Source organism: Myotis brandtii, unplaced genomic scaffold (genome assembly GCF_000412655.1).
Source record: "Myotis brandtii unplaced genomic scaffold, ASM41265v1 scaffold167, whole genome shotgun sequence".
NCBI classification, from domain to species: Eukaryota; Metazoa; Chordata; class Mammalia; order Chiroptera; family Vespertilionidae; genus Myotis; species Myotis brandtii.
In genome coordinates, this window is record NW_005356128.1 from 225196 (window position 1) to 238086 (window position 12891).

The window sequence follows — 12891 nt, forward strand, 5'->3', positions numbered from 1 at the left end:
AAAAAAAAAAATCACCATCCTTGATGGAAGGAGCGGAGACTGAACTTTTTAGAACTAGCATGATGTTATAAATAATTACTGAAATTTTGCTTTATGAAAAATGAATAATCTCAAGCCATATTATTTTCTTTCTGTAAAAACTTCCAGACATTTATAAAGAAAGGGCAAAGGTTAGGAAGAAAATAAAAAACTACTTTTTTTCTCTGAACTTTAGTAATATTTTAGAATGAATTATCAATTTAAAGTCTAGTTTGATCTGGATCAAGAGTTTTACAGTCATTCCCCCTTTTCCATGGTTTCACTTTCAGTGGTTTCAATTATCAGTAGTCAACAGTTCAAACGTATATATAATAATAAAAGAATAATATGCTAATTAGACTGGACAGCCGAACGACCTTCCAATCATCCTTCTGGACGAAGCCGGGGCTTCGAGGGCCGAGGCCCCTGGCACGAATTACATGCATTGGGCCTCTAGTTAAATAGAAAATTCCAGAAATAAACAATTCATGGTTTTAAATTATGCACTATTCTGAGTATCGTAATGAAATCTCACACCATTGCACTCTGTCCCACCTAACTGGAATGTGAATCATCTCTTTGTCCGGCTTCTCTACTCTGTATATACTCTCTGCCCATTAGTTACTTAGTAGCCATCTCAGTTATCAAACCAGTTATCAGAGAGAGGGGGAGGGAGTGGTGAGAGAAAGAAACCACATTCCCATAACTTTTATTACAGTATATTATTATAATTGTTCTATTTTATAACTAGTTATTGTTAATTTATTACCATGCCTAATTAAGAAATTAAACTTTATCATAGGTAGGTATATATAAAATCATTATATATAGCGTTCAGTACTCCCCAATGTTTCAGGTATCCACAGGGGATCTTGTTGATAAGAGTAGAGTACTGTACTGAAAAGGTAGATTTGCTATCTATTTTTCCATAGTGTAAGATTTTGCCTGCTGTTAGGTATCTACCTCATGGAACAAAAATAGGTGCAGCACTGTCTTTGAGAAATGCTTTTTGATGATAGCAATGACATAAGATCTCTTCCCGTACCCTCCACTGGAACTGCCTATTATCCCCTCAGGACTTTCCAGTACTTTCTGCTCCACCCAACCCAGGCAACGCCTGTGGCTTCTCTGAAAGTGTCCTTCTCCAGAAAAGTGGTTCACAAGATTCCTTGAGACCACCTATTAGCACCTACTGTTTTCTGGTCCTGAAATGCGATGAGCAGTTAAAATGCCATTTATTTGAAAATGTAATAACTTTAAGGAACAGTTCAATTTTTAAATGTTATCTACGATTTCAACAACTTCCCAATCCTTTCCTTCTCCTTCATGCTTAATAACCAGTCTTCAAGTTATCTCCTATTTCATCCTAACTCTACAGCCCTGCTTGTGTGGCATCTGTTTCGTTGACTAAAAATCAAGTAATAACTTTCATTCCTTCCTTTCATAGTATGTAAAATATATAAGAATGAAAGTCAGATTTCTCTCTCAGTCATCTCTGTCACAAAATGACTGAGCCAATACTATCCCCTTGTTTATTTTAGTCCGTGAAGTTGTTTTGGGAAATATCTGTATCTTCAGACTGCTCTTCAATTCTAAAAACAGAACAGCTTGACTGGGCCTGGGATGTTTGGAATCTGGAAGGAGATAAAATAAGAATCCAGGCAGTCTTCTAGCCAGTTTTGTTTTATGGACCATCCCTTCCCCTTGGAAGGTTTGGATAGCTGGCAGGGGTTGGAAAGGCCCACTCAGTCACGTGCTACATTGTTCTGCCTTTCATTTCTGTTCTATTGATTGGCCACTAGAAAGGCCAGTTATCCAGACCAATAGCCAAAATGTGCTGGGTGTTTTTAAAAAGGAAATATCCTCACCATTTTCTGGCCTTGCCCTCCCCTAATTCTATTTCCTTCCTTTAGAATAGTTCAAAGGGCCCTGTCAGAATGGCTATCATCAACAAATAACATGTGCTTCGAGGATGTGGAGAAAAGGGAACCCTTGTGCAATGTTGATGGGAATGCAGACTGGTGCAGCCACTGTGGAAACCAGTATGGAGTTACCTCAAAAAATTTAAAATAGAACTGCCTTATGACCCAGCAATTCAATTTCTTGGAATATATCAAAAGAAACCCGAAACAGTAATTCAAAAGAATATAAGCACTCCTACATTAATTGCAGCATTATTTACAATAGCCAAGCTATGGAAGCAGCTCATGTGCCCATCAGCAGATAAGTGGATAAAAAAGCTGTGGTACATCTACACAATGGAATACTACACTGCTGTAAAAAAGAAGGAAATATCACCCTTTTCAACAACATAGATGGACCTGGAGATTATTATGCTAACTAAAATAAGCCAGTCAGAGAAATACAAGTACCATATGATTTCAATTATACCTGGAATCTAATGAATAAAATAAACTAACAAAATGGAAACCGACTCATGGATAGAGAAAACAGACTGACAGTTGTCAGAGGGAAGAGGATTGGGGGCTGGACAAGAAGGGTGAAGGGATTAAGCAAAATAAAAAAGAAAGATTCATGGACACAGACTTCAATATGGTGATTGCCAGAGGGAAGAGGGATGGGGGAGGTAGTAGAGGGTCAAGGGGCAATAAATGGTGATGGAAGGAGACTTGACTTGGGGTAGTAAACACAATAAAATACACAGATGACATATTGTAGAATTGTATACCTGAAACCCGTATAATTTTATTAACCAATGTCACCCCCCAAAATTCAATAAGACAAGATCTAATCCCAGGCCTTTATGATCACAACACATATATGAGCCTTGTTAGTTCACATAATGCCTTTCTTCAAACACACTCAAGAAGTATTTATTGAGTATGTATCATATGATCCTGACTGTCCTAGGACATTATGGAATAAATAATATGTAAAATTTAGACCCTGATATCAATAGCTTTAATCTGAATATATTCCATTTTTTCTAAGTCAGAGTCAGTAATCATAAGAAATTTGGGAGGAAGGACAGGAGGAGGTACAGAGAAAAATACAATTAACATGTTAGAAAAAGAAGATCTTGAACTGTTGGAGACATGGGAAACATCATGGAAAAGGGCTAATTAAGTCAACCTCCTTAATGGATTTATCAGTTTATCTACATTCACCTTGCCCTTTTACCTTCTTTCATAGAAGATTCAATGTTAGAGTGGGGGTCCTTCAAAAGCAACTGCAGCTCAGGCCTATCATTACACAGATGAGGGCCCTCCAGCCGAAAGAGTAAGCAACTCAACGAAGTTTACCCACTTTAAGAGGGTCAAACTTGGACTTTGGACTTGTTCCTTGTCGAATTTTATGCTTCTTCCACATGCTACGGTGCCAAAACATGCTTAACATTCATTAAGTCATTCTTCAAGAAATATTAAGTCCCAAGTGTTTTCTAGAGACTGAGGTAGATACTGGGGAAATAATAGGGAAAACGCTAGGTATGATCCCTGCCTTGCAGAGATTATATTTTGGTAAAGATCCCCCCTATAGCTAATATTAAAAGCATAGAATAGAGCCACAGAACATTTGTTTCTCCTTCCTGTAGTTTAAGTGATGATTAGTTCTGTGAATACGTCTTTTCTTCATACAACTGTTTCCTTTTAACTTTCTGAATTCCATAACTATCATCTATACTAGAGGAAGGTGAGAAAGAATTGTTTAGATAAGTGGTTCTAATGCTTTAGAATCATTTGTAAGACTCGTTAAAAGACAGATTGCCAAGGTCTACCCCAGAGCTTGTGATACAGAATAGGTCAGGGCTGGGCCCCAAGGATTTGCATTTCTAACAATTTCCTGATGATGCTGATGCTGGTGTGGGGACCACACTATGAGAACCACTGGTTTAGATCATCCCCAGAATGATCAGGCTCCTACATGAAATTGAGGACAGAGTAGATGGCTCATATCATCTCTTACTGATGGTGATGAGGCCAACTGTTCCGATTTTACACATGAGGAAGCTGAAGCAAGTGAAAAATTAATGGCTCGTCCAGTAACAGCTGTATTTCTCCTGACTGGTAATGAATGCAAAAGGTCGGCTTTCTCCAAGCAAAATTAAAAAGGTGTACAAAAACTAACACTTAGGTCTTATGGAATATTCAAGGAATATTCCTCTCTTTCTCAGTCAGAACCATTAAAAAACAAACAAATTGATGAACCCATTCTTTTCAACCTGATTCTTGAAATCCAACAATTAATCTTTGTAATCCTTACTCCCAGTGGTTACACTCATTTTGGTGAGAAGCTGAGTGATTAGAAGAATGATTTAGACTGAGGGCCAGAAGACCCACATTCTGGCCCAGGTGTAGGCACTGGGTATTTAAACTGGCCGAATTAAGGTAACTGGTTTCATTCCTTCATCTGTGAACTGAATGATTGGAAAGATGACGTCTACAATCTTATCAAGCTCCAGTATTTTGCATTTCTCTCTTGTTTCCCTGGTTATGAATGGACTAAAAGGAAGGGTGGAGCCACAAGTGACAAAGCTCTAAGTGTCAGAGTCTCTTCTGAAAACAGAGACTGAGAGAGAGCCTCATCATCTCGCAGCTGCACCTGCAGGTCAGCGGGGCAATGACTGAAAGTCTCTTCTCTTGAAGCTGATCAGTTTTCTCACTGTTTACACTGATAAAGGAACGTGCTCTTGTCCCCTGGCAGCACATTTGTACCTGCTCTAAAAAGCAGGTTATTGTTGTGATCCAGTTACAAACAGGAATCACAAGAACCTACGTAGGAACGCCATGCTACGTGTGAAAATAACAGTTACCAAAGAAATGCGAGCCACAAAACCCACCTGAGTAGCTCATTATTATTCAGTCAAGGTTAACTGAATGCCAAGGGATGGGAGAGGAAAAGGTAGAAGGCTTGCCAACTCAGCAGAGTTTCAAAACCAGCAGCAAAGCACCAACTTAAATGTAAATGCATTTCTGCACTTACTCAGAAAAGAATTTAATATCCCTAAGCTGCAGAAGCCAACCAAGGACACAACTGATTGATGTAAATGTTTTTATTTCCAGCCAACCGAAAACCAGAGGGAAAATAGTGATGAGCTAAAGGATAGGGACTCCTATCCCCCATGTATCACCCCATATTAGAATCAAGCTCAAAGAACTTGTAAGATGAACATGTGAGTTTTCTGGGCATTTGCAGGAATAGACCAAATCAGCAAATAACTACCAATCCGTCCTACGCATTCCTTTTAGGGCCATCTGAGCCACTGCTGTTGAACTTCATTCATTTGATCCTGATGAGACCTGAATCCCCTTTAAATGGAGTGGTGCTCTTCTAACAGCTCTTCCTACTTCTCCTGCAAAGAATCCTATTCCGTTTTACACCTGATGGTTTTCTGACACAGTACAGTCCCTGCCTGTTAGCTCCACTTATGGAACAAAACAATCCAAACCAGGGATAAGCCTGTTGCCTTCAAGAAGTGATGCGCCTTAACTTCTGCAGCCACTTCAGGCTTTCCCTACTTTTCCGTCAAGAGTCCAGGATTTTTTCAGAAAGCAAAATAAAGCTTGAAGCACACAAAGCTATAAATCAGCCTCAGGAAACAAGGTCATGCATTTAACAGCACATGATCCAAAGGCAAGTGCCAAATTGGCCATTAGTCACTTGAATTGACATAATATGTACCTGGGCTGACTTTTTTTTTTTTTTACCATTTGCCCTTATTGCCTTCTCCTTCCTGGGAAGTTCCTTCCAACTTAACAGCTTCCCAAATGCTTTCCTTTGTTTGATAATCATTTGAAGGCACAGCTTTAAAAATCATCTTACTTCCTTTCTATTTTATCTCTGTCCTACAGAACAGCGAAGCAGCTCCTAAGCTATGTGTGCTGAAGCAGGTGATTAACTTGCTCACAGATTGCCCCTCAATGCATGAGTATTGTCTTCTTAGCCACACCACAGTGAGTGGTGATGAAGGAAGGGAAAGACACAAATTGAAAGAATTGCTTAAATAAAAAGCATTATTAACTGAGAGGGGAGACCAATAATACAAAACATTTGCTTTCATAAAATAATTACTAAGGAGAGAAAAAACTAGCTTGAGTAAAGTTTTATATAAATCCATACCTCAAAAGTTATAGATAATTACAGTATACCCTTCTCTTTACTCATGCTAATATGTTTAAACTGAATTTCAACCAAGAATTTTTCAAAATGTTTTGCAACCTAGCATATCCTAAAAGGCATAAGACTGTGGAGGCTAATTTCGAGTTCCTATAGTCTAATCCTTCTGGAATGGTCTCCTAGCTGAATTCCCAGGAGCTTTGCATTTGGTATCTGGGCAGACAAAGCCTTTCAGCAGCAGCAACAAAAATCTAACTATGCCACACTTCCAGCAGCCTCTAGGAAATGAATGCAAAATATTTGTCTCCTGGCAAAGGATCCATGCCCCAGAAAATGAAGTAATTTATTTGCAGGCCATCCTGCCTTCTGCCGTGCCAGCTTCAAATACCAGACAGCACATGACTTATCATCCCACCCCACACAGGCATCCTACTGTTGAGCCTGAACAGCACACAGCTGGATTTTGCTGGGTAACAAATCCTTAGAGAGCCACATCTACCATGCTGGAGATTATCATAATTGATATCTATATGTTCATCATTTGCAGATAAAAGGTAACAAATGAACATGCAGACTTCCCATAAAGTCTCACTAGTGTTGAGGAACCTTTAAACACAGCCGGGCCATTCTTTAAGAGAGCAACAAGGATGACCTGGATGTTAATGAACAGACTGATGAATATATAAAGCAGGAATTATCAGGTTCTAAAAGAAAACTCATCTGAGCTAAGACACTGACATGCTAGACACTTTGCCTGAGGCACCTGACCTCTGTAAGCCTCAATTAATTGAACAGTAAAATTGAATAAAACAAAAATCTTGATAAAAATCAGATGTTGGATTTAATTTCTGTGATGAGTTTTCCAGAGTAATTTACAATTCCAAAGACGACAATCAAAACACAAAGCAAACATCAAAAGTGCCAGCACAAGAGTGAGTTGTATCACTTTAGCTGTCAAACAAATTATACAAAGTCTCTTAAGTCAGCCTGTGTAGCATTCTATTAATGTAAAGCACACTACATAACGTCAATTTAAATATTTTATATTGGAAATGTAGTGTGCTATGTAGTTTTAAGGAGAGAAGGAGGTTTAAATTTTTTTATCTCCCTACATAATCTAAAAATAATACCTTTTCCTAGAAATTTCTTTAAAGAAAACCTGCTATGGCTAGGTTACAGGGAAAGTGCTCTGTGGGTTCCAAAGAAAAATAATGTAGACTTTAGGGAGGTAATGAGAACTTTTACGCTTCTAAATTACATAATTAGTTCCCGAGTACTTAAGAATATTTAAAATGACATTTGCTGATTGGAAAGGGGGTAAAAATGAAGTAAAAGAGGATAAAGGAAGATAGCACTTATTAATCCAGTGAACACTGATGGAAGGGAGGGAAGCTCTACCTGCTCATGCTCCAGGCATTCAAGATTTTAAGGATCAGGTGAAAAAAGTGGTTTTTGTTCTGAGTTTACAAATTGATACAGGGTCCTTGACTCCCTTTTCTTTATTCAAAATCTGAAATAACTGCAAATAAACCAGGCATCCACCTTTATCACTACTATTTATATTGAAGATCCCAAATATTTGTCTTCATCCCAGACACTTTCCAGATCCAAATTTCTGTCCAACTTTTCCCACATTTTAAAAAAATCCTTAGAAATTGTCTCTATACTCCTCACACCTAACACCGTTATAAGTCCCTGTTTGTCTGGGACAGTTCCAATTGATGCCTGTTGTCCTGGGGCAATCATTAATAGTGAGTGTTTCCTTTCAGTGTCCAGATTGGAAGGATAAATTACGTGGTTGCTGTATCCACATTCTCCACCTCTTCCATTCCACCCATCCAGCTTTAGGTGAGACTGTAGCATTGTCCCTAGCTCAGACTGCTAAAATAATCTATTAACTGAACTTCCAATCTGCAGGGTATCCTTTCCTTCCTCCAATTCACTCAGCACACCACTCCTTCCAGGTGATTTTTGTAAAGTAAAAATATAATAAGGTAACTCCCCTGCTTCATTAAATTTGCCTACTTTCAGAATAAAGTTTAGAGTACTAAAATTCAGAGTCCTCCATGATTTGACTTCACTCAGTAAATCCCTCATCACATGTTTGTTGAATTAAACTATATTAGAACTTCCTTGTTAATAATAATAATGCAGACTTAGAGTTAGTTTTCCCAGATGCTTAAAGTATTAAAGAGCCAATATTGCAGATCCTCACCAACTTATTACCTGGTAAAAGAGAGTTATGGGACACTCTGGCTATCGTCCCTGTAGTGTTTCCAAATACTGCGTCAGTCTTCTTGTATTTTTAAACAACTTATATTTTGAATGTTTTATGGAAGCTTTCTACTTGAAATAGCCCTGTAGAAAATCCTTCTGAGTGCTAAGGATTCTCTTATAATGTATATTTTCTGTTTGTTAACTTCTCATTTTCATAAGTTTTCTAAATCTTTCTAAAACTTTCTGATACCTCACATTGGACCAACCTATAAGGAATTTCAGGGATGGGAAAATTCTAAAGGTCAAGCCAGTCTGGTATTTAGTTGAGTCCTTCTACAATAGTGTTTCTCAGCTTTGGGATACATTAGAATCACCTAGAGAGCTTTTAAAAAATGCATGCTTGGGCACCCCACCTGTGATTTAATGAATCAGAATCTTCAGATATGAGGCCCGAACAGGTGTGTTTACTGATGCTCCCTGAAGTTAGAAAATGATGATAAGGTCAAGCCAGTCTGGTACTTAGTTGAGTCCTTCTACAATAGTGTTTCTCAGCTTTGGGATACATTAGAATCACCTAGAGAGCTTTTAAAAAATGCATGCTTGGGCACCCCACCTGTGATTTAATGAATCAGAATCTTCAGATATGAGGCCCGAACAGGTGTGTTTACTGATGCTCCCTGAAGTTAGAAAATGATGAGCAGCATCCGGACCGTGATATAACATCCAGCAGAATCAAAGTTTACTTGATGTCAATATGAAAATGAACTAATAAGCAAAGTTGCTGCTTGGAAAATGAGAGCAATGGTATGTAAAAAACTATTTGAAATAAGTAAATATTTTAAAACATTGGTTTATTTCTAATTATCTTGCTTCATGCTATCAAAACTAGCCAGATTTTACATAATCCTAAAACTATGTCTACACGTGCTAAGAGCATAGTACAGCTAACTACATTATCAATTCATGTGCATAAAAAGCTGTTAAAAGAAAACTGGATTTGGAGTTCAAACTGGATTTTTTAAAATACTCTAACATAACCAGGTTCTATCTAATTCCTTTCAAACCCACAATAATAACAAAAAGCAATCTACTCATAAGACAAAAAGCTTACTTTAAAATAATCAAATCTTTCTAATTTTTCCAACACCATTTATTGAATAGACTATCTTTATGCCATTGTATGTTTTTGCCTCCTTTGTCAAATATTAAAGGCGAGGGTTGGACAGATACATACAAAAAAACTAAACCACCTTCTTACACTGCAAATATGAATAAATTCAAAATGGATTACAGACTTAAATAAAAGACTTGAAACTATGCCCTGGCTGGTTTGGCTCAGTGGATAGAGCGTCAGACTGCAGACTCAAGGGTCCCGGGTTCGATTCCAGTCAAGGGCATGTACCTTGGTTGCGGGCACATCCCCAGTAGGGAGTGTGCAGGAGGCAGCTGATTGATGTTTCTCTCTCATCGATGTTTCTAACTCTCTATCCCTCTCCCTTCCTCTCTGTAAAATATTAATAAAATATATATTTTTTTAAAAAGACTCGAAACCATAAAAATTCTTGGAAGAAAACACAGGCAGTAAAATCTCAGATATTTCTCGTAGCAATATTTTTTCTGATACATCTCCTCAGGCAAAGGAAACAAAAGAAAAAATAATCAAATGGGACTACATTAAACTAAAGAATTTTTGCACCACAAAGGAAACCATCAACAAAATGAAAGGACAACCCACTGAATGGGAGAACATATTTGCCAATGATATATCTGATAAGGGGCTAATATCCAAAATTTTAAAGAACTTACGAAACTCAACACCCCAAAAAACAATCCAGTTAAAAAATGGACAAAGGATCTTAATAGACACTTCTCCAAAGAGGACATACATATGGCCAATAGACATATGAAAAAATGCTCAATGTCTCTAATCATCAGATAAAACCACAATGAGATATCACCTCACACCTATCAGAATGCCTATCATCAATAAATCAACAAACAACAAATGCTGGTGAGGATGTGGAGAAAAGGGAACCCTTGTGCACTGTTGGTGGAAATGCAGACTGGTGTAGCCACTGTGAAAAGCATATGGGGTAATCTCAAAAAAATTATAAATGGAACTGCCTTATGACCCAGCAATTCCACTTCTGGAAATTTATCCAAAGAAAACCAAGACACTAATTTGAAAGAATATATGCCCCCTTATACTCATTGCAGTATTATTTACAATAGCCAAGATTTGGAAGCAGCCCAAGTGTCCATCAGTAGATGAGTTGATAAAAATGTTGTGGCACATTTACACAATGGAATACTATTCTGCCATAAAAAAAAAAAACAAAGAAAATTTTACCTTTGGGACAGCATGGATGGACATGCGAAGAAAATTTTACCTTTGGGACAGCATGGATGGACATGGAGAGCATTATGCTAATCGAAATAAGCCAGCCAGGGAAAGATAAGTACCACATGCTTTCACTCATATGGGGAATTTAATGAACTGTACTTCCTAGCAAGATAGAGACAGACTCATATATAGAAAGCAGGCAGACAACTCTGGTGGTGGTGGGAGAGACAGTGGAGGGATTGAGCAAATAAAGAAAAAAGAGAGATTGAATTCATGGATATGGACAACAGTGTGGTGATTGCAATAGCAAATAGGATTGTTTTCTTAGTTTCTCTTTCTGACAGTCCATTAATGGTGTATAAAAATGCCACCTATTTCTGAATATTAATTTTGTATCCTGCTACTTTGCCAAATTCATCTATTAGACCTAGTAGCTTTTTGTTGGAGTCTTTAGGGTTTTCTATGCATAACATCATGTTATCTGCAAATAAAGATAGCTTTACTTCCTCCTTTCTAGTTTAGATGCCTTTTATTTCTTGTCAAATTGGTATGGCTAGGACTGACTAACAGTGGTGAAAGTGGACATCCCTTTTTCTGGAACTTAAGAAAAACATTTTCAGTTTTTGTCCATTGAGTATGAGGTTGGCTTTAGGTTTGTAATAAAAAAGGCCTGGTATTGGCATAAGAACAGGCATATAGATCAATGGAACAGAACAGAGACCCAGAAATCAACACACACCATTATGGTCAATTAATATTTGACAAAGGAGGCAAGAGCATACATTAAAGACAATCTCTTCAATAAAGGATGTTGGAAAAACTGGACAGGTACATGCAAAGAAATGAAATTAGATCACCAATTTATACCATACACAAAAATAAACTCAAAGTGGATAAAAGATTTAAATGTAAGTTGTGAAACCATTAAAAATACTAGAGAAAAAAAACACATAGGCAGTAAAATTTTAGACATCTCATGCAACAGTATTTTCACTGATACAACTCCTAGGTCAAGGAAAACAAAGGAAAAGAATAAACAAATGGGACTATATCAAACTAAAATACTTCTGCAAAGCCAAAGAAACCGCCCACAAAATAAAAAGGAAATCCACTAAATGGAAGAACATACTTGCCAATGATACATCTGATAAGGGGTGAATTTCCAAAATATACAAAGAACACATACAACTCAAAACCAGGAAGATAAAAAATCCAATTAAAAAATGGGCAGAAGACCTGAATAGACACTTCTCCAAAGAGAACATGCAGATGGCCAATAGACATATGAAAAAAAATGTTCAATGTCACCAATCATCAGAGAGATGCAAACTAAAACTACAATGAGGTATTCCTCCCACGTGCCAGAATGGCTACCATCAATAAATCAACAAACAATAAGTGCTGGCAAGGATGTGGAGAAAGGGGAACCCTAGTGCACTGCTGGTGGGAATGCAGAATGGTGCAGCCACTGTGGAAAACAGTATGAAGTTTCCTCAAAAAATTAAAAATGGAACTGTCTTTTGACCAAGGGATCCCACTCTAAGAAGCCTGAAACATCAATAAGAAAGAATATATGCGCCCCTATGTTCATAATAGCATTATTTATAATATTGAAGATCTGGAAATAGCCCAAATGCCTATCAATTGATGAGTGGATAAAAAAGCTGTGATACTTTTACATAACGAAATACTACATGGCTGTAAAAAAGAAGGAGGTCTTACCTCTTGTGACAGCATGGATGGACCTAGAGATTATTATGCTAAGCGAAATAAGAATATCACATGATCTCACTTATATTTGAAATTTAATGAACAAAAAACCCTGATGAACAAAATAGGTCCAGAGGCATAGATGCATACAACAGAATGACAGATCTCAAAGTGGAGGTGGTGGAGGGGACAGGAAGAGATTAACCAAATAACATATATCCATATATTCATAACCCATGGACACAAATAATAGCATAGGGAAGGCCTGTGGTGGGGGCTTGGTGGAGGGGGACAAAGGAGGTGAGGAATGAGGAACATCTGTAATACTGTCAACAATAAATTTAAAATATCATAATGAGATATCGCTTTACATCTGCCAGAATGGCTATCATCAATAAATCAACAAACAACAAGTGCTGGTGAGGATGTGGAGAAAAGGGAACCCTAGTGCACTGCTGGTGGGAATGCATACTGGTGCAGCCACTGTGAAAAACAGTATGGAGTTTTCTCAAAAAATTAAAAATGGA

General features: G+C 37.6%; 1 protein-coding gene across 1 annotated transcript in view; it reads right to left on the bottom strand.

The window, feature by feature from the left end:
* LHFP (lipoma HMGIC fusion partner) overlaps nucleotides 1-12891 on the bottom strand; it is a 237253-nt gene that overhangs the window by 146767 nt on the left and 77595 nt on the right. The window lies entirely within an intron of this gene.